General features: G+C 39.9%; 1 long non-coding RNA gene and 2 pseudogenes across 2 annotated transcripts in view; 2 read left to right on the top strand and 1 right to left on the bottom strand.

The window, feature by feature from the left end:
* The window catches only part of LOC128931370 (uncharacterized), a 696,873-nt gene that overhangs the window by 206,031 nt on the left and 465,058 nt on the right, over positions 1–25,784 (top strand). The gene's annotated exons all lie outside the window — the stretch shown is intronic.
* Positions 18,939–19,057, bottom strand: LOC118151785 (5S ribosomal RNA; annotated as a pseudogene).
* Positions 19,001–25,536, top strand: LOC128931369 (ferritin heavy chain pseudogene; annotated as a pseudogene).

Here is a 25,784-nt window from a genome sequence, read left to right on the forward strand (position 1 = left end):
TGGTAAGTGAGGTCAGAAAGAAAGAAAAATAACTTTAAATTAGGAACCTATAAATGAAAATACTGTTTTTGTGGTGACCTTTTGTCATTTGGGAAAAATCCGGTCTCTAGGAAGTAAAGAAGAGAAGAAAGAAAAGGTGGAAAGGAAAAGATGGAAGAATACCTTCCTAGTCACTTAACAAACATTTCATGGGCATAAATTGTGTTCTAAATACTTTAACTTTTCAGTGACATTTTGGACCCCTCAATTAGAGTGAAGGTTTTCTGAGAAAAGGGGTTATGTCCTTGGAGCTTTCGTAATAGCAACCACAAAGACAAACAGCCACATTCAAAGAAATCTTATTCATCCTTTATTCTCTTGAACTTCTCCGCAGCATTTGACTATGTTGAAAGGCTTTCTTTTCAGATAGTTTCTATTTCTGTCTTCACTACTACCACTGCTTTAGTGGCCTGAGCTAAAGTCCTGTTATCTGATGTCTTTACTGCAGTTTTCTCTCTCTACTCCTCCCATTTCATCATTTACATTGTCGACAAAGTTATTATTGATTAATTCACATCCCTGCTTACAAAATTGTGATAGCTCTCTATATTCTATAGGGAAATTTAAAAAATTCTTGGCTTTGAATCAACCACAAACCCAGAGGATGGAGGATGATTGATTATCTCCCTGTCAATTGGGACCAGTCTTATTTTTCCTTCCTGAAACCTGCTCTACAGCCATGGAGACAACAGGGAGCTCTCCAAGTGCCCCCTATTACTAATTTGGGTCTTAGAAGGAGACTATAACACTGAAGACCTGCACATCAATTATTGTAGAGAACAGATGAAAGACTGGAAACTGAAGGGCTTTTCTAAACAATTGTGGTCTCAGCTGTCTGGGTGAAGTATTGTACCATTCTGAAAATAATACTGTTGCTCGTATACAATGAGCACAGTGGAGAAATTCCATGGCTCAAGAGCAGAGTGGAGCATCCTGGCTTGTCTTCTGCATGTTCACTATGTTGTTTGTGTGGCTGAAGGGGGTGGTTGTTGGATATGGGGAGGCAAAAGGGTGAAAGTGCAAGGGAAAGGACAAATGCCTTCATTTGTCTAAATTTACTCTGAACCACTATAATCACAAGAATCAAATTTCATGGAGAACAGGTTCATGGGTGAAAGAAAGGCTGTTGAGAGACTATTTTTGGCTATTATTGTGGATGCTGTTACCCATAGTGTACCACTATGTATATCATAACCATATGACCATATGTTTTCCAGGTTCGCATGTGTCAAGGTGGTAAGTTGTAACATTTACTTGGGAAAATACTTAATATCTATTTGGGAAAATATTGGCATGATCACCATAGCTATAGACTACAAAGAGAATGCATGGAGTGCCTTATTAAGCAAACCATTAAGAAAAGTTTAATATACTGAATAAAGACAGTGCAAAGCACAGAGATGTTAAATTAATGCTACCACCTCAGGTCTCTTCTTTGGTAAATTTTGTCTTCTTTTTAATAACCTTAAAGTGGAACAATTCTAGAGTTGAACTGATATAAGCATAAATCTTTGTGCTAGGTTTAGAATCTAGAATGTGAAATCTTGAATTTTTATGAATAAATTGCAGTAGAGAATGACCCATCAGGTTTGCATATAAACTTGAATTAAAAAAAATCTGTGGTACTTCCCACCATCACCATAAATATTTGGTCAGGCCATCTTATTTTGAGTTGTACATAGCACTTACTCTTCAGGTTCCTTATAAGCAGATGCCAAAATATAGAATGTGTGAGAGTCTCCTAAATCAGGTAGGATAGATGTTATAATTGGTATTGCCTCTCCACTTCCACCACCCTGTAAAGGTAGCAAAAGAGCATCTTGCTATTATCTCACCTAGCCTTCTGTACATTCATTTCAAATATCTGCTTTTCTCCCAGCTCCATCAGAGTGGAAACCAATCCTTCTGATTTTCCTCAACACAGAAGTTTTGATAACCAGGTATATCTGGTCAGACTCTTAAAGCATTTTTTTTAAAAAACAGATTCTTGCTCTGCTGCCCAGGCTGGAGTGCCATGGCATGATCATGGCTCACTGCCACCTCAAACCTCTGGGCTCAAGCAATCCTCCTGCCTCAGCCTCTTGAGTAAATATGACTACAGCAGGGCACCATCATACACAGCTACTTTTTTTACTTTCCTAGAGACAGGGTCTCACTATATTGCCCAGGCTGGTCTTGAACTCCTGGCCCCAACTGATGTTCATACCTTGGCCTTCCTAAGATTTGGGATTACAGGTGTGAGCCACCACACCTGGCCAGTATGCTATTTCTAATTCTACACATCCTCAGCACAAATGATGCCAAACTGCAGAATAATGGAGACTTCCTTTTCCACCTGCCTGTGCAAATAAGTAACCAGGCAAAATGTTCCATATGAAGTGAGCATATCATGGTGCTTGTGATTTCCTTTTGAGCAGGAGAGCAACAGTGTGATCCATGGCTGGGAAGTATCATTGAATCAGGGCTGGGATGCTTATCTGTGTTCTCAGTATCACCTCTCTACCCTTGAGGAGGTTGGGCTTCTACTTGCCTTCTCTGTGGTTAAACATATTGCAAGCTCTCGATGTTATCTTCCAACCCTTGGACACTATTATCTCAGAATTTGCTGCATTTGGGAGGGCTCTGGCAGTGGCAGAACAAACAGATCCTTGGTCATGAGGTATCTCACTTGCCCTGGTGTAAGAGAGGCTGCTTGATGTCTTTATCCACCCTCGATCCCCACTTCTCCATCTTGTTTTGTGCACCAGGAGGCTGACCCGTATGGGCTGCAGCAGTGAGGGCTCCCAGGTACTCAGTTTCTGGATGAGTTTGGCCACAGGGGGCACTGGCAGCAGATGGAAGGGAGAGAGGAGAATGAGGTCCAGGTATTTATTTCCTGGCTTCCTCCCTGCTTGGTCGTGGTGTGCTGGCTATCTCCCACAACTGAAGGTCTCAGTCCTGTCACTACACACGGCTTTGTCTCTGGATTCCGCTGTTTAGGCCAAAGGGAGGTACAGTGCCCTGCTGTTGCTAGCTCTGAGGTAATACACCATCTCTTATGGTCTTTCCTATATCCTGCCCATACCTTTGTAAATAGTCCCTTAATTAAACTCTCCTCAAATAATCCAATTCGAAAGTGCCATCTGTTTCCTGCTGGAACCCTAACTGATAGAAGAAGTTGTTCTTGAATAAATGCTATTTGGTGGAAGAGTACTGAAGGACTTCACTGTGACCCCCAGAACCCAGCAGCAAGCAATGCCACAGATGTACCTATGTCAGTTGCACCGGATCCTGCAGATGGGAGGAACACTCTCACTGTGTGTGGTTTCTGTTACTGCATTCTGAGCTACTGCCTAGATCACTTGCCCCCTAGCCTGGGAGCCATTGCACCATCGCTCTGGCTTTTATTTGGAGCCTGTGAGAGAGGAGGAAGCAAGTCCTCTTCATTAGTGCTGCTGGCACAGAAGGAGGCATCTGAGTCAGCAACTGAGAACAGATGATTCTGAAGCATCGCCTTGTCTTTGGTGCCGCTTCTCTCTCCTCTGGCACTGGCGGCCCAGGTCCATCCTTGGCGTCAGGCGGCCACAAGGAGAGCTGCCCTGAAGCATTGGGCCCGCTGCCTCCTCCTGCAGTATTCTTTGGCATCCCTGTCCCCTTGCAAGGCAGAGCCTCATTAGCAAGTGAAATACCATAGTTTCAAACAAACAAACAAGCCCTAAAGTCTGCCAAATCGTCTGGGTGAAATCACAAAGAAATCTCAGTGTCCTAGGCCTCCTTTGGGCCCTAGGCTGCGGTAGGACTGACTTTCTTCCTGCTTGCTGGTGGGTGACTGTCTCCAAAGCTGTGATGTCTAACTACTGACCCTACCTGATAAGCCTAGTGAGGTCCCAGAGAGCTGGGCTATCCTTTGTCCACCGTTGATTTGGTGAACTAGTCACTGTTTGGGATTGAAGCAATTCCCTTCCTTGCATCCTTTCCCAGTCACAGGTTCCTTGAGGGAACTTTTTTTTGCTTTTTGGTTTTGGTCAGCTCATTGGAAAAAAACAGGGACTGTTTCAGACTGAGGAAAGTAGTTGGGGACACTATCTCTGCCCAAATGAGCAAAGCCGACTTTATCAAATTCAGGGAGTGCAGGAGTAAGGAAGACACAACAGAGTTGTGTTCCCTGGCAAAGAAATAGTAAACAGCAAAACAGTCATTTCAGAGGACAAATGGCTTGCCTCACTAATAAAGCATGCCTCATGATGGAAAATAACTCAGAAGAAAGTAGGGAGCAAATGGATTTAGTTGCTATGGGAACGCAGTTGGGAAAAATACATGAAATATGTAAATACTGTAATTTGGTATTTTAATGTACTTTTCTATGAAGAAAATTCCCTGACAACGAAAACTAACAAGTCTTTCCTCTGCTACACACAGCACTGATTGACAAAGGCTAGGCAAGTGGGTTTCCCAATTCAATTTTGCCCGTAGGACCAACTATGTCTTTATTCTCAAGCATAAAAATCAGATACCCAGAGCAGTGGCTCTCAACTCTGGACGCACATTAGATTTAGAGAACTTTCACAAAATCAGACACACCCCAGACTGGTTAAATCATATTTTCTGGGTAGTGGGGTGGGTTTTGGGATTTTTCAAAAAGTCTCTAGTCTTTTCTGATGGGCAGCCACTGTTGTGACCAGGGCCCAGAATCTTGACTTGGTAGGGTTGTTGACTATAGATTGCTTATTTTATCATATGCCTTCACTAGGTTTTTGTTTTGCAGATTTTTGGTGATACTGAGTGATTTGTACATTTTAATAGCAATAATGGGAAATGATTAGCAATCATGACTCTGCCATTATTAGTGTTATTATCTTCACCATAACAGATGAGTGCTTCTCTTATTTGTAGAAAACATGTAATAATATATTATAAAGTATTATCATTTAACCATAATAATGATTAATTGCTATTATTTTCAGAATTATAAATTGATGACAATTTGGAAAGTTTAAATGTTGCTCTAAATGCTAATATCAGTCTGTATTTTAATAATTACCATCATTAATTATCATTAGCTGTGTAACAAATCAGTAAACATTTATGTAGATATAACTGTTAAACTTGCTTAGTAATAATCTGTACTAGAGATGGTAAGTGACATTTCTGTTTTCCTGATGGGAAAAATGTTAAAAGAGTCATGTGATTCACATTAACTTATATGTTGAAATCATGTCATATCTGAGTGCAGAACTCCAAAGTATCATCTTTTTTTCCCTCTGCCTAGCTTCTGTTTCTTTTGCTCTTTCCAGTGTGATAAGTTACAATCCTTCTCCTGTGGCATCACTCCAGGAGCAAAACGACCAGGAACAAAGCGACCAGCCTAGAGTTTATTGGTATCTAAAGAGAATTTGAATGAGTGGGGAAGAAGGATTTGTGAAAATGGTCAATATTATTGAAAGGAAGAATGAATTCTGAAAATCCTACTTGTTGTTTCACCTAAATTCAGGTGGTCAGGGTTTCAAGAGTCCATGGGGGATTCCGACCTATGGAAAGCTTGCCTTCTTCTGCAACGTTCTCTTTCTTCTTACCTTTAACATTATTGTTACTATGTGTGAAAGTTGGAGGCCAGCCCCTGGGTCCAGCCCGACCAAGTTCAGGTTGTATCATTGATCCAGGCTGCTGGATCTCCTGGAAATAGGTACAGGATGCCTTCTGTACCCTCTCCTCTGGTGGTCTTTGAGATGTCTTTCCCAACCCTCCAGATGAGGTTGGATTCTCTATTCTCTGTTATCTGCTCCCACAGCACCATTTTTGCCCCCTTTGTAGCCCTTATCCTAAGCAATTAAGTCATAATTACTTATTTAATGTCATTCTCCCAAAGCCAACAGCTCCATGAGGGCAGGAGATGTAGTCTTCATTCTTATATCCAAATTACCTTTGCACAGTCCCTGGTCCATAGTAGATACTCAAATATTGCTGACTAATTTTTTTCTCGGCTGTCCCTATTGTTTAAAGTTACCCTGTTTCAGATTCTTCACCATAATTTTTTATTGTAGAAAATTTCAAATATACCTAAAGGTAGACATTAAGAACTCCTATGAATTTATCACCCAGCTACTTCCAATCTTGTTTTAAATTTTTTTTTTTAATTAAAAAAGTTAATTTTTGGACTTTCAATTTCAGCTCTGAAAACTCTTTAGATTGGAAGTCATCACTCCCGTTCTTACAACAAGAAAAAAAACTAAAAAAATGGAAAGTCAAGGACTTTTCTCAGACACATTAGAGAAATGAAGTTGCAGGACAAATCACCCTGAAATCTAGAGAGACAGGTGAATCTAGAGAGATACTGACTCTGGGAAATGACAAAGACATGAGAGGTATGACAAATATTGATGGCTTAATCAATAGCCTAAAGTGAAGTACACCCATGGATACATGTTAAGGGCAAATGAAAAGTGAGGTGACTGAATGTGCTATTAGGTTGAAATGGAGAGGTCAAGTCACATATAGAGACCCAGGATTAATCGAAGTTAGCATTAGAGGCTTAAGCTGGGCAGAGAAAATGGACATTCTATGGTGAGAATACTTACCTGAGTTGTGTGTGTGTGTGTGTGTGTGTGTGTGTGTGTGTGTGTGTGTGAATATATGATATATTTGAATTTATATATATATACATATATATATATGTGTGTATATATATATGATTTTATTAAGTACTAACTCACAGGATCACAAGGTTCCACAATAGGCCATCTGCAAGCTAAGGAGCCAGGAGAGCCAATCTGAGTCCCAAAACTGAAGAATGTAGAGTCCTATGTCCAAGGGCAGGAAGCATCCAGCCCAAGGGAAAGATGTAGGCTGGGGGGCTAGGCCAGTCTTGTCTTTTCACATTTTTCTGCCTGCTTTATATTCTAGATGCACTGGCAGCTGATTAGACAGTGGCCACCCAGATTATGGGTGGGTCTTTCTTCTCAGTCCAGTGACTCAAATTTAATCTCCTTTGGCAACATCCTCACAGATACACCAAAACTTTTCATCCTTCAATCCAATCAAGTTTATGCTCAGTATTAACCATCACAGGAGACACTCACACTTTTGTGGGTTTTACCTCCAGGAAGTCCACCAGGTTCTCACGGTCAAGATCCGAGAAAGATCCTCTGTGCCCTTGGTAGGGGAAGGGGAAGATACTCATTGTGATATACACCAAGAGCATTCTCCTTAACAAAGACCCACTGTCCAGGGAAAATACAAGAACCTTACCTCACCAGGGAAAGGGCATTCCTCCCACTCTAGCCTCTTCCAGCTTTCCTTTCTCGTCTCCGTAGGGGTGGGGAAGCTATGCCACTGGAGCTTGTGAAAATCACAGCCCAACAACACAGGCCAACTGAAAGACTGAGATTTAATCATATGATTATCCTTCTTCCTTTCCATACCTTGCCACTACACCACTAGGGCTCCAGTATAGTAAGAAGGGACTACAGCTGATATAAATGCAAGATTCACATACTCCTCTCAGAGGAATATTTAGGGAAGCCCCAAGTCTAGAGGGGAGGCAAAAACCAGGACACTGGAGAATGGAAGCTTCTGGCTCCTACAATTATACCAAGCATTAAACACAATCTAACTCTCAGATATAGTAACATAAATCTTCACACTGAAAGCCTATTTACTCCAGTTTTTGTTACCTAATACAGCATGTCCAGCTTTAAGCAGAAAATTACAAAGCTTGCCAGAGGCAAGAATAAAATAGTCTGAAGAGATAAAGCATCAGGACCAGGCTCAGATATGACACAGATGTCAGAGTTATCAGATACAGAATTTAAAAGAATAATTATAAGTTAAGGAATCTAATGGAAAAAGTAGACAACATGCATGTACATATGGGTAACATAACAAGAGAAATAGAAGTTCTAAGAAAGAATCAAAGGAAGTGCTAGAAACTGAAAACACTGTAACAGAGATGAAGAATGCCTTTAATGGGCTCATCAGTGGACTGGACATAACCGAGGAAAGAATTATTGAGTCTGAACATAGCTCAATAGAAACTTTCAAATCTGAAGTGCAAAATGAAAAAAGAAAGAAAAAAAACTTACACAAAACCCAGAACTGATTACCCAAGATCGGTAGGTAAAATTTCAAAAGGTGCTAACAAGTATAGTTGGAATACCAGGAAGAGAAGAAAAAGAGAGCAGAGGAGAAAAAAAATATTTGAAGTAATAATGGCCAAGAATTTTTCACAGTTAATGACAGGCACCTAAGAACAGATCCAAGAAGCTCAGAAAATGCCAAGCAGGATAAATAACTGCTTTGCATATCATATTTAAACTGCAGAAAACAAAAGGAAAGGATAAAGTCTTGAAAGAAAACAGGGAAAAACACCTTATGTAAAGAGGAACAAGGATAAAAATTGCAGTGGACTTCTCATCAGAAATAATGCAGACAAGAATAATGTGGAATGAAATATCTATCTCCAAGTGTTAAAAGAAAATAAAACCCCACTAACCTAGAATTCTATGTACACTAAAACTATCCTTCAAAAGTGAAGAAGAAATAAGGCCACTCTATGATAAAAACTGAGGAAATTTATGACCAACGGATCTTCTTTGCAAAAAATATCAGGTTCTTCAGACAAAAGTGATATAGGTCAGAAACTCAGATCTATATAAAGAAAGAAAATATTGAAAAAAAAATAAAGATAATATTTTTATTTTTCTTAATTGATTTAAAATATCCACCTATTTAAAGTATTAGTAGTAACAATGTATTGGATGATTATAGCATGGATAAGAAAAATTAATGACTGCAATGTCATAAGGGATAAAAGGGAGCAATCAGAAATTGTCTGTTATAAGGTACCTGTACTCCTACATACATAAAAACAATTTGAATTATTTAAAAATACCATTTACAAAAGCACAAAAAGAAATACTTAGGCATAAATCGAACAAAATATATACAGGAACTATATTCAGAAAACTGTAAGACTCTGAGGAAAGAAAGGATCTAAATGAGTGGAGAGATACTCTGTTTGTGGATTGGAAGATTCAGTGTTGTTAAGACATCGGTTTTTCCCAACTTGATCTATAGACTCAAAGCAGACTCAGTCAAAACTCCAGCTACCTATATTGTATATATTAACAAATTGATTCTAGAATTTGTATGGAATAGCTAACATGATACTAAAAGGTTGACACAGAGATCCATAAATTGGAGCCCTGAAATAGAACAACACAAATATAGTCAACTGATTTTTTTTTTTTTTTTGAGATAGAGTCTCTGTCACCCAGGCTGGTGTGCAGTGGCACGATCTTGGCTCACTCCAACCTCTGCCTCTTGAGTTCAAGTGATTTTCCTGCCTCAGCTTCCTGAGTATCTGGGATTGTAGGTGCACACCACCACGCCTGGATAATTTTTGTATTTTTAGTAGAGATGGGGTTTCACTATGTTGGTCAAGCTGGTCTTGAACTCCTGACCTCGTGATCCACCCGCCTTGGCCTCCCAAAGTGCTGGGTAACAGGCGTGAGCCATCATGCCCAGCCTAATCAACTGATTTTTGACAAAGAAGCAAAGGCGGTTTAATGGAGAAAGGATAATCTTTCCACAAACACTGCTGAAACAGCCAGACATCCAAATGCAAAAACCTGAACCTAGACACAGACCTTACACCTTTCACAACAGTTAACTTGAAATGCATTATATACCTAATTTTAAAGTATAAAATGATAAAACTTCTAGAAGAAAAATGGGAGAAAATCTAGACGACCTTGTATTTGGTTGTAAGTTTATAGATACAACACCAAAAGTATAATTTTAAAAATTGATAAATTGAACTGCTAGGGTTTAAATAGCCCCTCCAAAACTTAGATAGAAATTTTATTTATTTATTTATTTATTTATTTTCGAGATGGAATTTCACTCTTGTTGCTCAGGCTGGAATGCAATGGGACAATCTCAGCTTACTGCAACCTCTGCCTCTCGTGTTCAAGCGATTCTTCTCTCTCAGTCTTCTGAGTAGCCAGGACTACAGGCACGTGCCACCATGCCTAGCTAATTTTTGTATTTTTAGTAGAGGCAGGGTTTCACCATGTTGATCAGTCTGGTCTCAAACTCTTGACCTCAGGTGATCTACCTACCTCGGCCTCCCAAATTGCTGGGATTACAGGCATGAGCCACTATGCCCGGCCTCATATAGAAATTTAATTGCCATTGTGAAAGTGTTAAGACATGGTGCCTTTAAAAGGTGATTAGGCTGTGAGGGCTCTGTACTAATGGGTGGGTTTAATGCTTTTAAAAAGGGCTTTGGCAATATGTTTTCTCTGTCTTGCACACAGGCTTGCCCTTCTGTCTTTTGCCATGTTATAACTTAGCAAGAAGGTCCACACAAGATGCAACCCCTTAATCTTGGACTTCCTGGCTCCCAGAACCATAAGCAAAATAACTCTTTTCTTTATAAATTATCCAGCCTGTAATATTGTTATAGCAGCAAAAAATAGACTAAGCCCTGAACTTTCTATCAGTCAATAATTCTGCTCTGTGAAAAGTACTATTAAGAGAAAGACAAGCCACAGACTGGTAGAACACATACCCGATAAAACACGTGTCTTGCAAAACACATGTCAGATAAAGGATTTGTATCCAAAATATACAAAAAACTGTTAAATGCGACAATAAGAAAAAACCCAATAAAGTTAAAGATCTGAGCAGACATCTCACTGAAAAAGATATACAGATGGCAAATGAGCATATGAAAAGGTGGCAAACATTTGTCATCAGGGCATTGCAAATTAAAACAACGACCTATTAGAAGGGACAAAATCCAAACAATGAACAATAACAGTTGCTGGCCAGGATGCAGAGCAAGAGTGACTCTTATTGCACTTAATATAGCTACTTTGGAAAGATAAATGATACAAAATGACATAGCTACTTTGGAAGATAGAATGATAATTTCTTACTAATCTAGTGATAGTCATGCCATATGATCCAATAAGCATGCATCTAGGTATTTACACGACTGATTTGAAAATTTATACTCACACAAAAACCTACACATGAATGTTTCTAACAGCTTTATTCATAATCACCCCAAACTGGAAATAACCAAGATGTCTTTCAGTAGGTGAATGGATAAGGAGACTGTGGTATATCCACACATTGCAATATTATTCGATGATAAAAATAAATGGGCTATTAAGTCACAAAAAGCCACACATGAATCTTAAATATATTGCCATGAAAGAAACCAGTCTGAAAAAACTACATGCTATATAATTCCTATTATATGACATTCTGGAAGAGGTAAAACCTTAGAGATACTGAAAGATCAGGGTTGCTAGGGATTCACAGGTGGAGAGAGGGTTGAATAGGTGAAGCACAGGGGATTTTTCTTTTTTTTTTTTGAGTGGCCGAATTATTCTGGTAGGATACTGCAATCATGCAATGGTGAATACATGACTATGCATTTGTCAAAACCCATAGTACTTCATAGTGCAAGGAGTGAACCTCAATGTGTCTAAATTAAAACATCATTTAGGAAGTCAGAGGATCCCCAGATGCAAAGCAGAATGTGGTAAAACTATCTAGCTGCATTACAAACATATGAAACAACCTCCATGAATGAGATGGAGAAAAAACGTACTGATCTAAGTAATGCTGGGAATGAATGTGTAGGACTAAAGACAAATGGAAGTGTATATAAGCACTGTACTCTAGTTAAGAAACGTGTTTCCTGTGGGAACATGCCTTAACAATTATGAAACCACATGTATACTGAAAAGAAATAATTTTTTTTTTTTTGAGACAGGTCTCGCTCTGTCACCTAGGCTGGAGTGCAGTGGCATGATCATGTCTCACTGCAGCCTCAGCCTCTTAGGCTCAGGTAGTACTCCCACCTCAGTGTCCCAAATAGTTGGCATCACAGGCACGTGTCACCATGCCCAGCTAATTTTCGTATTTTTTTGTGGATATGGGATTTTACCATGTTTTCCAGGCTGATCTTGGACTCCTGGGCTCAAGAGATTCTCCCACCTTGGCCTTCCAAAGTGCTGGAATTACAGGCATGAACCGCCACAACCAGCTGACGTGGAATAATTAAGTAAACGAATGATGGGTGGTGGGAGTCAGGTTTCTTCCTTTTGTAGTGGGACATTTTTGATAAGCAAGGGGAAGAGGCTAGAATGATCCTTTGTAGATACAGATTAGAATTGGGGATATCAGTATGAACTTATATTTAGCCTACTATAGACACAGATGAATACATGTAGACATTTTTTAGATATGTTTATATACATGAGTTAGTATACACACATATATTTCCTCTTTTGGTTGAGGAGACCTGGAAACAACACCCCTATAGCAACACAAGCACAGGTAGCACCCGGATCTTGGTTTCTAACACCATCTTCTACTGAAAAAAAAAAAAAAGAAAGAAAAAGAAAAATAGCTGATTCCAAGACTGGGGTAGGATAGATACAGGATGATCCTGGAACATCTTGTAGTGTCAGAAAGAAGGAAGTACTCAAACCCCCAAAACAAAAAAAACCCAACAAATAAACCAAATGAAAACCACAAAACAATAACAAGAACAACAAACAAAACAGTGTTGGATTATAACCCACAATATAAAATGATTATCCATGAGAGTGACACCATACTGATATAAAAAAAATTGTGTAAATAAACAAATGAACGATAGTAGGAAAAAAGAAAGCACAGCATAGAAAAGGGGAGTAAATAGTAACTTTATAGTGGAGGAACCTGACAAACACTACCTTGGCCAGGTGATTCAGATGAACATCAAAAACACTCATTCATATTGATGGTGTGCATCCTTCATATGATGCATTGACAATGGCCCTTTACCTCTGGGGCTCTCCTTCCAAGAACTTATAACTCCAGTCTAATCATCAGACAAATCCTGATTGAGGGATTCAGTACAAAATACCTGACTAGGACTCTATCAAGCTATTAAGCTTGTCAAAAACTAGGAAATGCTAGGAAACTCATCAACAAGAGGAGCCTAAGGAGGCATAACTGTTAAACATAATGTGGCGTCCTAGGACAGAGAAAGGATATTAGGTAAAACTAACGAAATCTGAAGGAATTATGTGCGTTGGTTAATGATAATGCACCAATATGGGCTTGTTAATTGGAAGACATGTACCACACTCGTGAGAAGTTAGTAATAGGGAAAATTTGGTATGGTGTATATGGGAAGTTTCTGTATCATCTTTATAATGTTTTCTGATCAACCTAAAATGGTTCTAAAGTAAAGTGTATTTTTATTTTAGAAAGGAAACTTTTGGAAGTGCCTGTTGGGGTTGAGATGTGGTAAGTCCAGGCCCACAGACACTGTCTAACTTACTTTAGAGCAGTTTACTTGTAGGAAAATGGTATATACTGAAAGGCCTAAGAGCTCCTGGGATGTTATTATTCAGGTTCTTGATGTTCTCCTGGAATATGAAATATAGGTGGTGTTTTGATTTTGTCACAACAACTGGGGGATGCACAATGGACCTTGTGGGCAAATAGCAGTAAATGCTCAGTGTCCTGTAGGGTATGGAACAGCAGCACACAGTGAAGGATTGTCCCACATCCTGCATGATTTTCTTTCTTCTTATTTCAACGGTTTTTGGAGTATGGGTGTTTTTTCGTTACATGGATAAGTTCTTTAGTGGTGACTTGTGAGATTTTAGCGTACCTGTCACTGAAAGTGTACACTGTACCCAATATGTAGTCTTCTACCCCCCACTGCCTCCCAACTTCTCCCACCCCAAGCCCCCAAAGTCCATTACATCACCCTTATGCCTTCATCCTGCATGATTTTCTTCCTCCCTCCCTCCCTACCTACCTCCCTCTCTCTTTCTTTCTTTTTCTTTCTCTCTCCCTTTCCCCTTTCCTTTTTTCCTATCTTTCCTCTGTTTCTCTTTCTTTTCTTTCTCTCTCTTTCTTTCTCCCTTCCCTTTTATTCCTTCCCTCCCTCCCTCTGTCCCTCCCTCCCTCCCTCCCTCCCTCCCTCCCTCCCTCCCTCCCTCCCTTCCTTCCTTCCTTCCTTCCCTCTCCCTTTCTTCCCCTACCTCCTTCCCACCTTCCCTCCCTTTCCCTCTCCTCTGTTTTCCTTTCCTTTTGAGCAATTCTCACTCTGTTGCCCAGGCTGGAGTGCCGTGGTGCCATCTTGACTCACTGCAATCTCCACTTACCGGGCTCAAATGATTCTCCCACCTCAGCTCCCAAGTAGCGAAACTACAGGTGCACACTACCACACCTGGATAATTTTTGTATTTTTAGTAGAGACAGGGGTTTTGCCATGTTGGCCAGGCTGGTCTCAAACTCCTGAGCTCAAGCAATCTGCCTGCCTTGGCCACGCAAAATGCTGGATTACAGGAGTGAGCCACCGCACCCGGCCTGCATGACTTTCTAAAGTGTTTCTATGCTTTAGAAAACCTAAACTGAGGTAGAACCTAAACTTAGGTGGAAAACCTATTTTAAATAATCTAAGGCCAGTCTTGATCTCCTTTTTCTGTGTAAACCTTGGGTATTTTTTGCATGTTATTTTAACATTGAATTTTCCAGGAATGCCACTATCATGTAAATCCAAGAGAAGTCTACTTTGTTTTATTTTGAAAAGTTGTTCACTTGTTTGGAAAAATTACAACACTGAAGGTAATGTGGTTTTTGATATTTGAATCACTAATACAGCACACTTGCAAGAATATTTTGCATATATGGTATTTTTACATACAGGTAGAGTAACAATAAAATTTATTATCTATACCAGACATGTTCAAAGGTAAAGGGGAATATTGTTAATAATTATGCTGGGACAATGAGGATCAACCAGGATTGTCCCAGGAAAACTGGGTTGTCCAAAAAAGACTGGAAAAGGTAGTTTTTGAGTGTTCTTGCCTTACAGTATAGAAGGATATAGCAGAGAGAGGTTAGGGTAGATGCTGAGTGAGAAAATCCACATGTTCTTAGAGACAATTCTGTTTGATTTATCAATCACCAAGAGAGATGTATTAAAATTCCCTTCTGTGATGGTGAACCTATCAATTTCTTCTTGTACTTCCTTCAAACCTTTGCCTTTTAGGGGCATGCAGGTTCATAACTGTTATATCTGCTTAGTGAATAGAGCCTTATATCAATATGCAATAATCATTTTAGCTTCTAAATAGTACCTTTTGCCTTAAGATATATTTCATCTGGTATAAATATGATAATCCTAGGTATCCAGGTTTACAATGGTTGTATCTTTTTAGTGAATAGAACCTTGTATCAATATGCAATGATCATTTTAGCTTCTAAAGAATATTTTTTTTGCCTTAAAGCATATTTTGCGTGGTATAAATATGGCAGTCTCAGGTTTCTTTTAATTATCATTTGCTGGTGTAGTTTATCGTTTTGCTTTCTATATTTCTGCATCCTTATGCTTTTCTAGTTTTACAGTTAGCATATAGCTAGATTTAAAAAACTGACAATATTTGCTTTTAATGGGTGAATTTAATCTGTATGCATCAAATCATGATTATTGCTTGATTTAAATTCATTTTATCTTATTTAATACTTGCCTCCACTTCTTACATGTTTATTTCTCCTTTATTGCCTTTTGTTTTGTATTAACACTAGTTATCAAAAATTTTTACACTAGTTTGGAAATTGTATATTCTATTTCAATTGTTTTAATGGTTACCCTAGAAATTTTAAGAGGTATATTTAATTTAACAATGTCTAAAGGTAATTAATATTTTTATTCTTTTTCTATACAAGAAATAAAATGCCTTAACTTTAATTTCCTTCCCTTTCTTTAATCATAAATTATTATTGCCATAAATTTAGTTATGCATTGATTTTTAGTTCCTATAGTTACTATAATTATTATTTACATAGTCACTGTTTAGGCTTACCTCCATGTTTACCATTTTCTTTGCCCACCACTTGTTGTATCTAAGACCTACTTCCTAGGATAATTTTCTTTCTTAAGTACCTCCTTCAGAAAATTCTTTAGTAAGTTTTTGCTCATACCATACTCTCTTAATTTTGATTTATTTGAAAATATCTTTATTTTACCATCATTTGTTAAAGTAAATTTCATTTGGTAGAAAATATAGAACAAGGTTGACATTTTTTTTTTTCCTCAGTGCTTTAAGCTTATCATTTTACTGGTTTCTGGCTTATGTTGTTTTTACTGAGAAATTAGCTGTCAGTGTCATATGAATTATTTATAGATAATCTGTTTTTATTCCTCTCTGGTTGTTTTAAATATCTCTTTGCTTTTGATGTTCTGCAGTTTCACTATGATGGGTTGAGATTGTTTGTTTTTTTCCTCCTTCCTTTCTTATGTTCCTTGGTGTTTATTGGGCTTCATGAATCTGTGAATTTCTACTTGGAAACATTCCCAGTCATATTGCTTCTACCTCATTATTTCTGTGATCTCTTTATAGATCTCAGATTGGACATATGTTGGACCTTCTCATTTTATCTGTATGTCTTAAAATCTTTTGCAATTTTTTTAATCTCTGTGCTTCATTTTGTGGACTTTTTCAAACCTGTCTTCCGATTTACTCGTTGTCTTTCCAGTTTTATAGTCTCACTCATCATCTGAGTTTATAATTTCAATTCTTACATTTAAAAAATGTGTAGGAGTTTTATTTTGTTATTTTTCCAATCTGAATTGTTAAGTTTGATAAGCTTTCTTTTTTTCCTTTGCCATACAATAAAAACTTTAAAAAAGCTTTAAAAGAAACACATTAAGTACACTTTATTCTCTGTATCTGATAATTATAATATCTGAAATCTGTATGGTTCTGATTCTGCAGTTTTTTTCTTTCTTTTTGCTCTTTGTAATGGTAGATACTTTTTACTCTTTAACATTCCACGTATGTTTGGTAGTTTTTGATTTTGAGTTGATATTACTTGAAACTTTATCTTTCATAATTCTTTAGGGCTTGGGTTTAAACTGTGGTCCTTCAGAGTAGATTTGCTTTGCTTTTCTATTACTAACTCTAGACCATTTTAAATGAAGATTTCAGCTTGAGTTTTTCAGTCTACATATGTAGTGTGAATATTTTCTTCAAAGAATATGAACTTATGTTTAGGTAGCTTTTGGGAAAATGTTTGTTTTTCCCTGTTCTGTCCGGAATCCAGGTTGAATCAAACAGGACCTTTACTGACTTTTGATATGAAACATTTTTTTCTTCCCTCTGAGGACTGCCCTTTTAGAATCCTGGCTTTATGCTGTGATCTCAGATCTGACCTCCAACTCTGCCCAGGCTTATTCTCTTATCCCCATGTCTTATTAAAACCCAGGCTGTAAACTTCCAGGAATTGAAAAATTCCCCCAGGGTTACAGTGCTTACTTACTCCTATGGATCTGAACTGTTTTATGTACCTAGTGCAGAAACATAGATTGAATTGAATGGAATTGCATGAGTGACATATGAGCGTCATTCTATACAACTTTCTAAAGTGTAATAAGAAGAGCAAAGGCCACAGGAAGGAATTCAGCACTGTATAAGGAAGACTGCCTCATAAGCTATTTATGAAGTAGTAAGCTTCTTAGTTACCAGGAGGATTCAAGGATAGGCTAGACAACAACCTACTGGGGATGTGGTAAAGGGGCCTTAGGTATGAAGGGTTTGGTTGGACCAAAATGCAACCATCCTCTTGTTCTCCTTGCTTGATGCTGATTTGCATGGCAGAGTCTCTGGAAGAAGTCTCCTTTCCCCGGCCATGCTGGAAGTTTGGAATATTGCCTTGCCAGGTCTGCTCTCTGCCTGCAAATGGCTCCTTGACACCTGGCAGCACTGCTGTTGGGGCCCAGCAGACTGTGCCAGAGCATGTGATGCCTGGGCTGCCTGGAACTGCTGTTCACGTGGCTGCATTTAAGGCCCTGTCAGGGGCTGTGGTTTGTTTTGGCCACATGGCTGTTAAAGAAGAGGTGAACTGGGGCAGGATGAGTGAGCAACAGGTGTTAGCAGGAATCTAGACAGAAAAGGATCCTTATACCCACAGGAGCATTTGTTTAAAATAGCACTTTTCCCAGATATGCCTCTGGTGGCGCTGGGCCGTCTGGGCTGTGGTTTAAGATCATTTGGCAACTTTCATTCCTACAATCAGAGAACAGCTTCTGGTGCTGTAAAATCATCAGCAAGCTAAGCCAATTAGCTCAGCCAGGAGAGGATTATGTGCACTGGTTTTGGTACCAGGCAATTGATCTAAGCTGATTTTATGAAGTTTCAATGCTTTTGCTTGCCCTGTTTTCCCCCAGGGCAGTCACAGTTTAACTGGGGCTAGGCCCCAGCAGGTGACGTCTTTGTGTACTTTTACAATTGCCTGTGGAGAAACTGGGTGAAAAGTGTTCACACTCTCACGCTTGGTGTAGTAAGGAGAGGAGTCCAACTGCAAACATGGGCAATCTGTTTATATGAAGAGAGTGGTAAAATGTCCTTTTCCTGTTTGAGAGGAATTGGATGCTTTTGCAGAGCTCAGTAAGGAGAGGCTAGGATGGGGCTCTGTCAAGAGTGATGGGGGTCCTGAGGGCAATGGGTGGAACCCAGGTTAATAATGAAGCTGAAGTTAAAGGGTCAACCCAGATGCAGGGTACAGGGATTCTGTTCTGTGTTAGTGCAAATTAGTGCTTTGGGTTACATGTGGGATAATGGATAAATAATGTAATGTTATTTGGGGCAGCAGGTTCATAGATGACCTTGGAAAATTAGCATTGAGTTTGTAATGGCATTTTTACCCTCCGAAGAGTTTCTTTTATGTTTTGACTCTTGTAATAGCACTTTGCACTGCTCACAGTGGGGGGACAAAAGAGACAAAACAGGTATAAAATGACCCACCCATGCAGAGAAAACTACTGGTAGCATTTTGATGTATACCTTTCTAGATTTTTATATTTTTATTTTTATTATTTATTTATTATTATTTTTAAAAGCTTACAGCACCTGGTACTCCCAGGCAGTCTCCCATTCAAGTACTAACCAGGCTCGACCCTGCTTAGTTTCCAAAATCAAACAAGATTGGGTGCTTTCAGGGTGGCATGGCCATAGACTCCTTTAAGATTTTTTTCTGTGCATGTATATTTCTTTTTACAGAAATAAAACCATATTATTTTGTCATTTGCTTTTCCACTTATATTGATTCAATCAGTGGATATTTAACGAATGCCTGCGATGTGCCTGGCCCTCTTCTGGGCACAGAGAGTACATTGATGAAAACAAAGCCCTTGCCTACATGGAACTTATATTCTAGGAAACATTCTGTAGTGAGCATCTTTTCATATCAATAGATTCTTTTATGAAACAGCATTCTTTGGAATCACATACTATTCCCTAGTATTGATAGATTTTAATTTAATCATATCTTATTGTTTCCAACAGGATGAGTTGCAACTTTTTGCTATTACAATGATTTGATGAACAATTTTGTAGCTAATATTCATGTACATCTTTATTAGAGATAAAGGCTGTAGTAAAAGATTCATAAAATTAAATGTTCCCCCAGGTAGGAGGAATAAATGTACTCTGTCTGGCTGTGACTGGCAGGCAATTAGTCGCAAAGACACTTGAGCCCAGAGGGTATCATTGACAGACTTGGCAAACTACGTGGCTTAGGCTGGGGCAGGCAAACCACATGTGGGTGTTTGAGCTGACCCACGTGGACTGCCTGGCAACACTTGCCCTCTGGATCAATTAAGGACGTGTATGGGTTTCAGGATTCTTTAGAGGCCCAGATGCACTCACTGTGGCTTTAAAAATAAAGATGCGCTGCTCCATGATGACAAGTTGCTTGAAATTATGTTTTAGCAACCCAAAGAAAAGAATTCTACAGAAGCATACAAAAATGAACTGGGCAAAACTTGCGTTTGTGCCTTCAGGGTTGGCATGGGCAGCAGGGTGTGCAGAAGGACCAGCTTTCAAGATGGGTTTTATGTATATGAAACCCTTGTGAGCAGGATGGGAGACAAAGCGGCAAGGGGAGCAGATGACAGGAATGAAAGTTTGCTTTTATGTGGTGCCCTAACCTTGTAGATGGGGACTCACAGGGCTTTAGATGATTTGTGTGCTTCAATGATGTGCTCTTAAGCTCACTGGAGAAAGTGTGTCCTTTTCTTTGCCAGACAGTTGGTTAATGCATGAGCCCAAAACGCTGGAAGCATTTTAAATAATTTCCTGTTTAATGCTCCTCTCTTCACCAAATTCTGTCCAATGTCCCTGTCAGAGTCTCTTGAATTTGTTGTTCAAGCTCCAATGTTCTCTCACTTGAATCACTGCAGGAGTTTTCATGGGTCTCCGTGTTTCCACTCCCTTCCAGTCCATTTTCCACACTGCGATGGCCTAAGCTATCTGTGCGACGTGAACATTGCATCATGTTACCACTGGGTTAAAAACCTTTAATGGCTTCCTGTTGCCTACAGGGTGAAATCCAAACTCATTCGAGACTTAAGAGGCATTCCAGTTGCCCTGGACTACTGGACTGGTCGCCTGCCACAGCCCTTACCTGTGTACCGGCTGTGAACTATTGCAGTTCTCTGGGAGCGACTTATTTATTAAGCCTTTGTATCCTTGCACACAATCTTCCTTCTGCTCCGAGCGCTTTTCCTATCATTTTCCCTTGGCATGTTCCTACTCATTTTAGCACCCCTTTGTTTGTGACGCCACAGCACTGCATCCATCTGTGTATTATCACTTATTGTGCCATTCATTGACACGTCTCCTGTCTATATCGTTTACTGGACTGTGGACTACTTGAGGGTGACGGCTGAATCTTACTAATTTTTTTATCTGCTACCCCATGAGGTGCCTCACATATTTGTTGTTGAACGAATGGTTACAGAATCATGAATATTGGAGGGGTATATACAATCTGGATTGCAAAAACATGTTCTTTGATGAAGGCCTAACCAGACAGAGTGTGTTCATAGTGCTCAGTTCTGATGTATGACAGCTTTTTAAAGATTTTTATTCTAAAGACGATTAATTTTGTTCCATTAAGACTGGTCCTTAGATAGGGTTGATTTACACACATGCATGCTCTCTCAGACATGATCTGATGTTGCAAACACACACACGGACACACACATACACACATTATTCAACAGGATTCAACAAGTAAGTGATGAATTCAAATGTGGGGTTCTCTCACTCCAGACTGTGCTCTTGACTCCTATAATCTCCTGCCTGGGGGTGCTGGTATTTTGGGTCTAAGAGAAGGAGTTGTCAATGGAGGGAAATGGAAATGTGAAAATGTGGCAAAAAGGAAGAAAAAACAACAAACCCCAAAATGAAAACAAACAATTCCAAGACTATCCAGGTGTTTATATAGGTATTTTTAAAAAAGCAATTGCTTTCTCTTTCAAAGTCTCAGTTTCCATATTTGTCAAATGTAAATAATAATGTCCTCCCTTATAAGGCAGCTGAAAGGATTAAATGAGATAATGTATTTTATATGGTAAATGCTTAACAAAAAGTAGCGATCATATTTACTTTTCCAGAATTTTTGCTTTTTCTTCTTCTTCTGCTCAGGAATCTGGGAGTGGGCCCTAATAGAAACAAATCTTTGCAGAGGAAATCTCAAGGCTGCCTGTAGTGGATGAGTAGACAGCCTTTAAATCCTCCTTCAGGAGTTTCTGAGACCTTCTTGTACCTCCTGCTCTACCACCCTGTTGTTTACTCCCTAAAATCCCATAGCCAGATTTCTCCTACTGACACCTGTTCACAGATACGATAGCCCTGCTAGAATTAAGTTAAAAAGTTTACTTTATATCTCCATGGAATGAGTTTTGAGCTTCTTTCCTAAAAATAGGATTTTTTTCTTGAGCAGGAGACCTGAGGCCAGGTTTGGGGAAGAAATATCTGGTGAGGAAAGGAGGTGGTGGAATGAGGAGTCCCATAGGAAACATTATTGGCTGTGCCACCCAGGGATGGCCATCTACCTCCCTCTTCCTGCCATTTGGTCAGGATCATCTCTCTGAATTTCTTTCTTTCCTTTTAAAAAATATTTTGGATCAATCCTTCAGTATAATTCTACTGACCAACTCACCTCCTTGATAGGTGTGTGATGAGGAGGTATGCTGGGGGAAGGATGAGGAAGAAAGGCCTTTCTAAGCCCAAATGTACATTCTGAAAAAATTAAGAGTTGTGCTTACTGGTAGGCCTGGGTCAGGACACAGTCCAAGGAGCAGAAATGATGGACAAGATGACTTCACAGCGTGGGAGACATGATTGGGAATGTCCCTTCCCCAGCTACTTTTTTAAAGAAAATTGTAAAATATACATAATACAAAATTTACTATTTAAACCATTTTTAAGTTGAGTGGCATAAAATATATTCACATCATTGTACAACCAACACCCATCTCTGGGAATTTTTTTCACCTTCCCAACTGAAACCCCATAGGCAACAAACTACCCATCCCCTTCCAGCCTACCCCTAATCCCTGGCAACCACCATGCTGCTTTCTGTCTCTAAGAATTGGACTATACTAGGTACCTCGTATAAGTGGAATCATGCAGCATGTGTCCCTTTCTGTGACTGGCATATTTCACTGAGTGCTATGTCTTCCAGGCTCACCCATGCTGTAGCTTTCAGCTGCTTTTGGAAACTGTTTTGGAAGCAACACACTGAGCAGGCCGCCCACTGGCCAGCAGGCCTCAGGCCCCAGGCCTGGGTTCAGGAAGGGGTGCCTGGGTGGCCATTTCCCTTTCAGGGAGTCTAGTAATAGCATTGTTTGTGTTCCCCGGACAGCCAGGAAAAAATCTGCTGACCATTCTCTTAGCCCATTTCCTTCCGCTTCTTAGGGGCCATTAAAACACCAAGCAGCAGGTTCTTCCCACTGAAAACCTATGCAATCTTGGCAGTGAGGCTGGACACTGTTGGTAGCCAGAATGAATTTGCTCCTGCTTAGGAATGAGGCCACAATTTACCATGTTTGCTCCCAATTCATAATTTGAAATAGCCCTCTCCTGCTTCCAGTGGCTCCTGGCCCATCGTACAACATGTGGCTTCTGCTGGGGCTGTAGGAGGGCTGCCCCTTTCTGTCCTATCATGCTGACAGCCACGTGGGATGTTGCAGAGCCAGCCAGTGACTGCCAGTCTTCTGGATGGTTGCCTTATTCACTGCTTGGAAGTCTTGTCATGTTTGATGTGGCAGGATCAATTTTCTAGAGGAAATGTTCCTTTGGGATTTGAATGAAATCTGGGCCATCCTAGCCTATCTCCAGAAAAATCTGAGCAAGTAGCAATTGTAATTAATGTATTAATTAATGTAACTTGATGAATAATACCCACTGGGGGTTAATTCCTGACTGCCCAGAGCTCTGAATGGGTGGAACACATGGTATCGGTTGGGTGTTAGCCATGCTTGCTAATGACTTCACTTTACTTATTTTGGCCTTAGGGTTAGTCAAGGATAGCTCAGAAATAAAGTGCCATAGCCTCTTACAGTCAGCTGCCTCTTACAGCTGATTGTCTTTCGTTCTTCTTGTTCCATTTAACATATTTGAGATTCATCCATGTTGTTGCATGAATCAGTAGTTCATTCATTCATTCGTTCTGTTTTTTTTTTTTTTTTTGAGGGAGGGTCTTGTTTTGTTGCCTAGGCTGGAATGCAGTGGTGCAATCTTGGCTCACTACAACCTCTGCCTCCTGGGTCCAAGCGATCCTCCTGAGTGTTGGAACTTCCTGAGTAGCTGGGACTACAGCTACTATGTGTCACCATGCCCAGATAATTTTTGTATTTTTAGTAGAAACAGGGTTTCACTGTGTTGGCCAGGCTGGTCTCGAACTCCTGACCTCAAGTGATCTACCCCACTTAGCCTCCCAAAGTGCTGGGATTAAAATGTGAGTCACCATACCTGGTCTGTGGTTTATTCTTTTTTTATTGCTGAGTAGTTGTTCAATGCATGAATATGCCACAATTTATTTATTCATTTTCTTATTGACAGACATTGAGTTGTTTCTAATCTGGGCTATTAGAAATGGATATTCTTTCACAAATCTTTCTGTGGACATGTCCTTCTTGTCTATGAAGTAGTTCTCCAAACATGTACCACTCCACCTTCTTATCAGAGTTCCTGTTGCTGTCCATCTTTATCAACATTTTGTGTTGTATTTTTGAAAATCTTAGGTATTCTAGTGGGGGCTAAAATGGTATTTTACATGTGTGAATTCGCCTCTGTCTGATGACTGATAATGTGGGGCACCTTTTCATGTGCATATTGACCATTCATATCTCTTATGAAATGTCTGTTCATCTTTCACCAACTTTTTATTAAATCGTATGTAATTTTATTGTTGATTTGCAGGATATTTTAAAACATATTCTGTATAAAAGCCTTTCATTACATATATGTGCTGGAAATATTATTTCTTGGTTTGTGACTTAATTCATTTTCTTAATGGCATACTTTTCTTTAAGTGGAAATTCTCAGTTTTGTTGAAGTCCAACATATCAATTTTTTCTGTATGGCTTTTTGCATCCTGTCCAAAAAGCTTTGCCTATGCAAAGGTCACAAAGATATTCTCTTATTTATTTATTTTTCTAGAAGACGAATAGTTCTGGGTTTTATATTTAAGCCTATGACCCATTAAAAAATCATTGTTAGATGTTCTTCTCTGAGAGTCACCGCACTGTCCAGCTTCAACAGTGCTTGGACTGAACCGGTGCTCGTCCCCCACCCCGGCCGGCTGCCTATAGCCAGCACTCCATCGCCTCCACTCTGCACCCTCGGACCACCCCAAGGACCCCGCTGCCGCTCCAGCGCTGTGCAGCCACCACCACTGCCGCCGCCGCCGCCACCTCTCCTTAGCTGCCACCATGACGACCTCATCCCCCTCACAGGTGCCCCAGAACTACCAACAGGACTCAGAGGCCGCCACTGACCGCCAGGTCAACCCAGAGCTCTACGCCTCCTATGTATACCTGTCCATGTCTTACTACTTTGACTGTGATGGTGTGGCTTTGAAGAACTTTGCCAAATATTTCTTCACCAATCTCATGAGGAGAGGGAACATGCTGAGAAACTGAGGAAGCTGCAGAACCAACGAGGTGGCCGGATCTTCCTTCAGGACATCAAGAAACCAGACCATGATGACGGGGAGAGCGGGCTGAATGCAATGGAATGTGCATTACATTTGGAAAAAAATGTGAATCAGTCACTACCGGAGCTGCACAAACTGGCCACTGACAAAAATGACCCCCATTTGTTTGACTTCATTGAGACACATGACCTGAATATGCAGGTGAAATCCGCCAAAGAATTGAGTGACCACATGACCAACTTACTAAAGATGGGAGCACCCCCATCTGGCTTGGCAGAATATCTCTTTGACAAGCACACCCTCGGAGACAGTGACAATGAAAGCTAAGCCATAGGCTAATTTTCCCATAGCCATGGGGTGACCTCCTTGGTCACCAAGGCAGTGCAGCATGTTGGGGTTTCCTTTACCTTTTATATAAGTTGTACCAAAACATCCACTGAAGTTCTTTGTCCTTCAAATAAAGAAATTTGGTACCCTCACAAAAAGAAATCATTGTTAGTGTATGAAGTGAGAAAAAATTTAGTGAAAAATAGAACTCGAGGCTATAAGTCTTCCAGAAGAAAACATCCTACTCTCCAATTGCTGTGATAAATTAAGGGAAAGTCTCGCGGCACCCCTGAGATGAAGTAGCTAAGGGAAGAACTTCCTTCCTTTCCTTCAAGGGTAGACAGTGTGGCAGCAACCGGTGATGGTGAAGGGTAGTTGTGTCCAGTGAAGTAATGACTTAATGCATTATT

Source organism: Callithrix jacchus, chromosome 2, assembly GCF_049354715.1.
Source record: "Callithrix jacchus isolate 240 chromosome 2, calJac240_pri, whole genome shotgun sequence".
Lineage (NCBI taxonomy): Eukaryota > Metazoa > Chordata > Mammalia > Primates > Cebidae > Callithrix > Callithrix jacchus.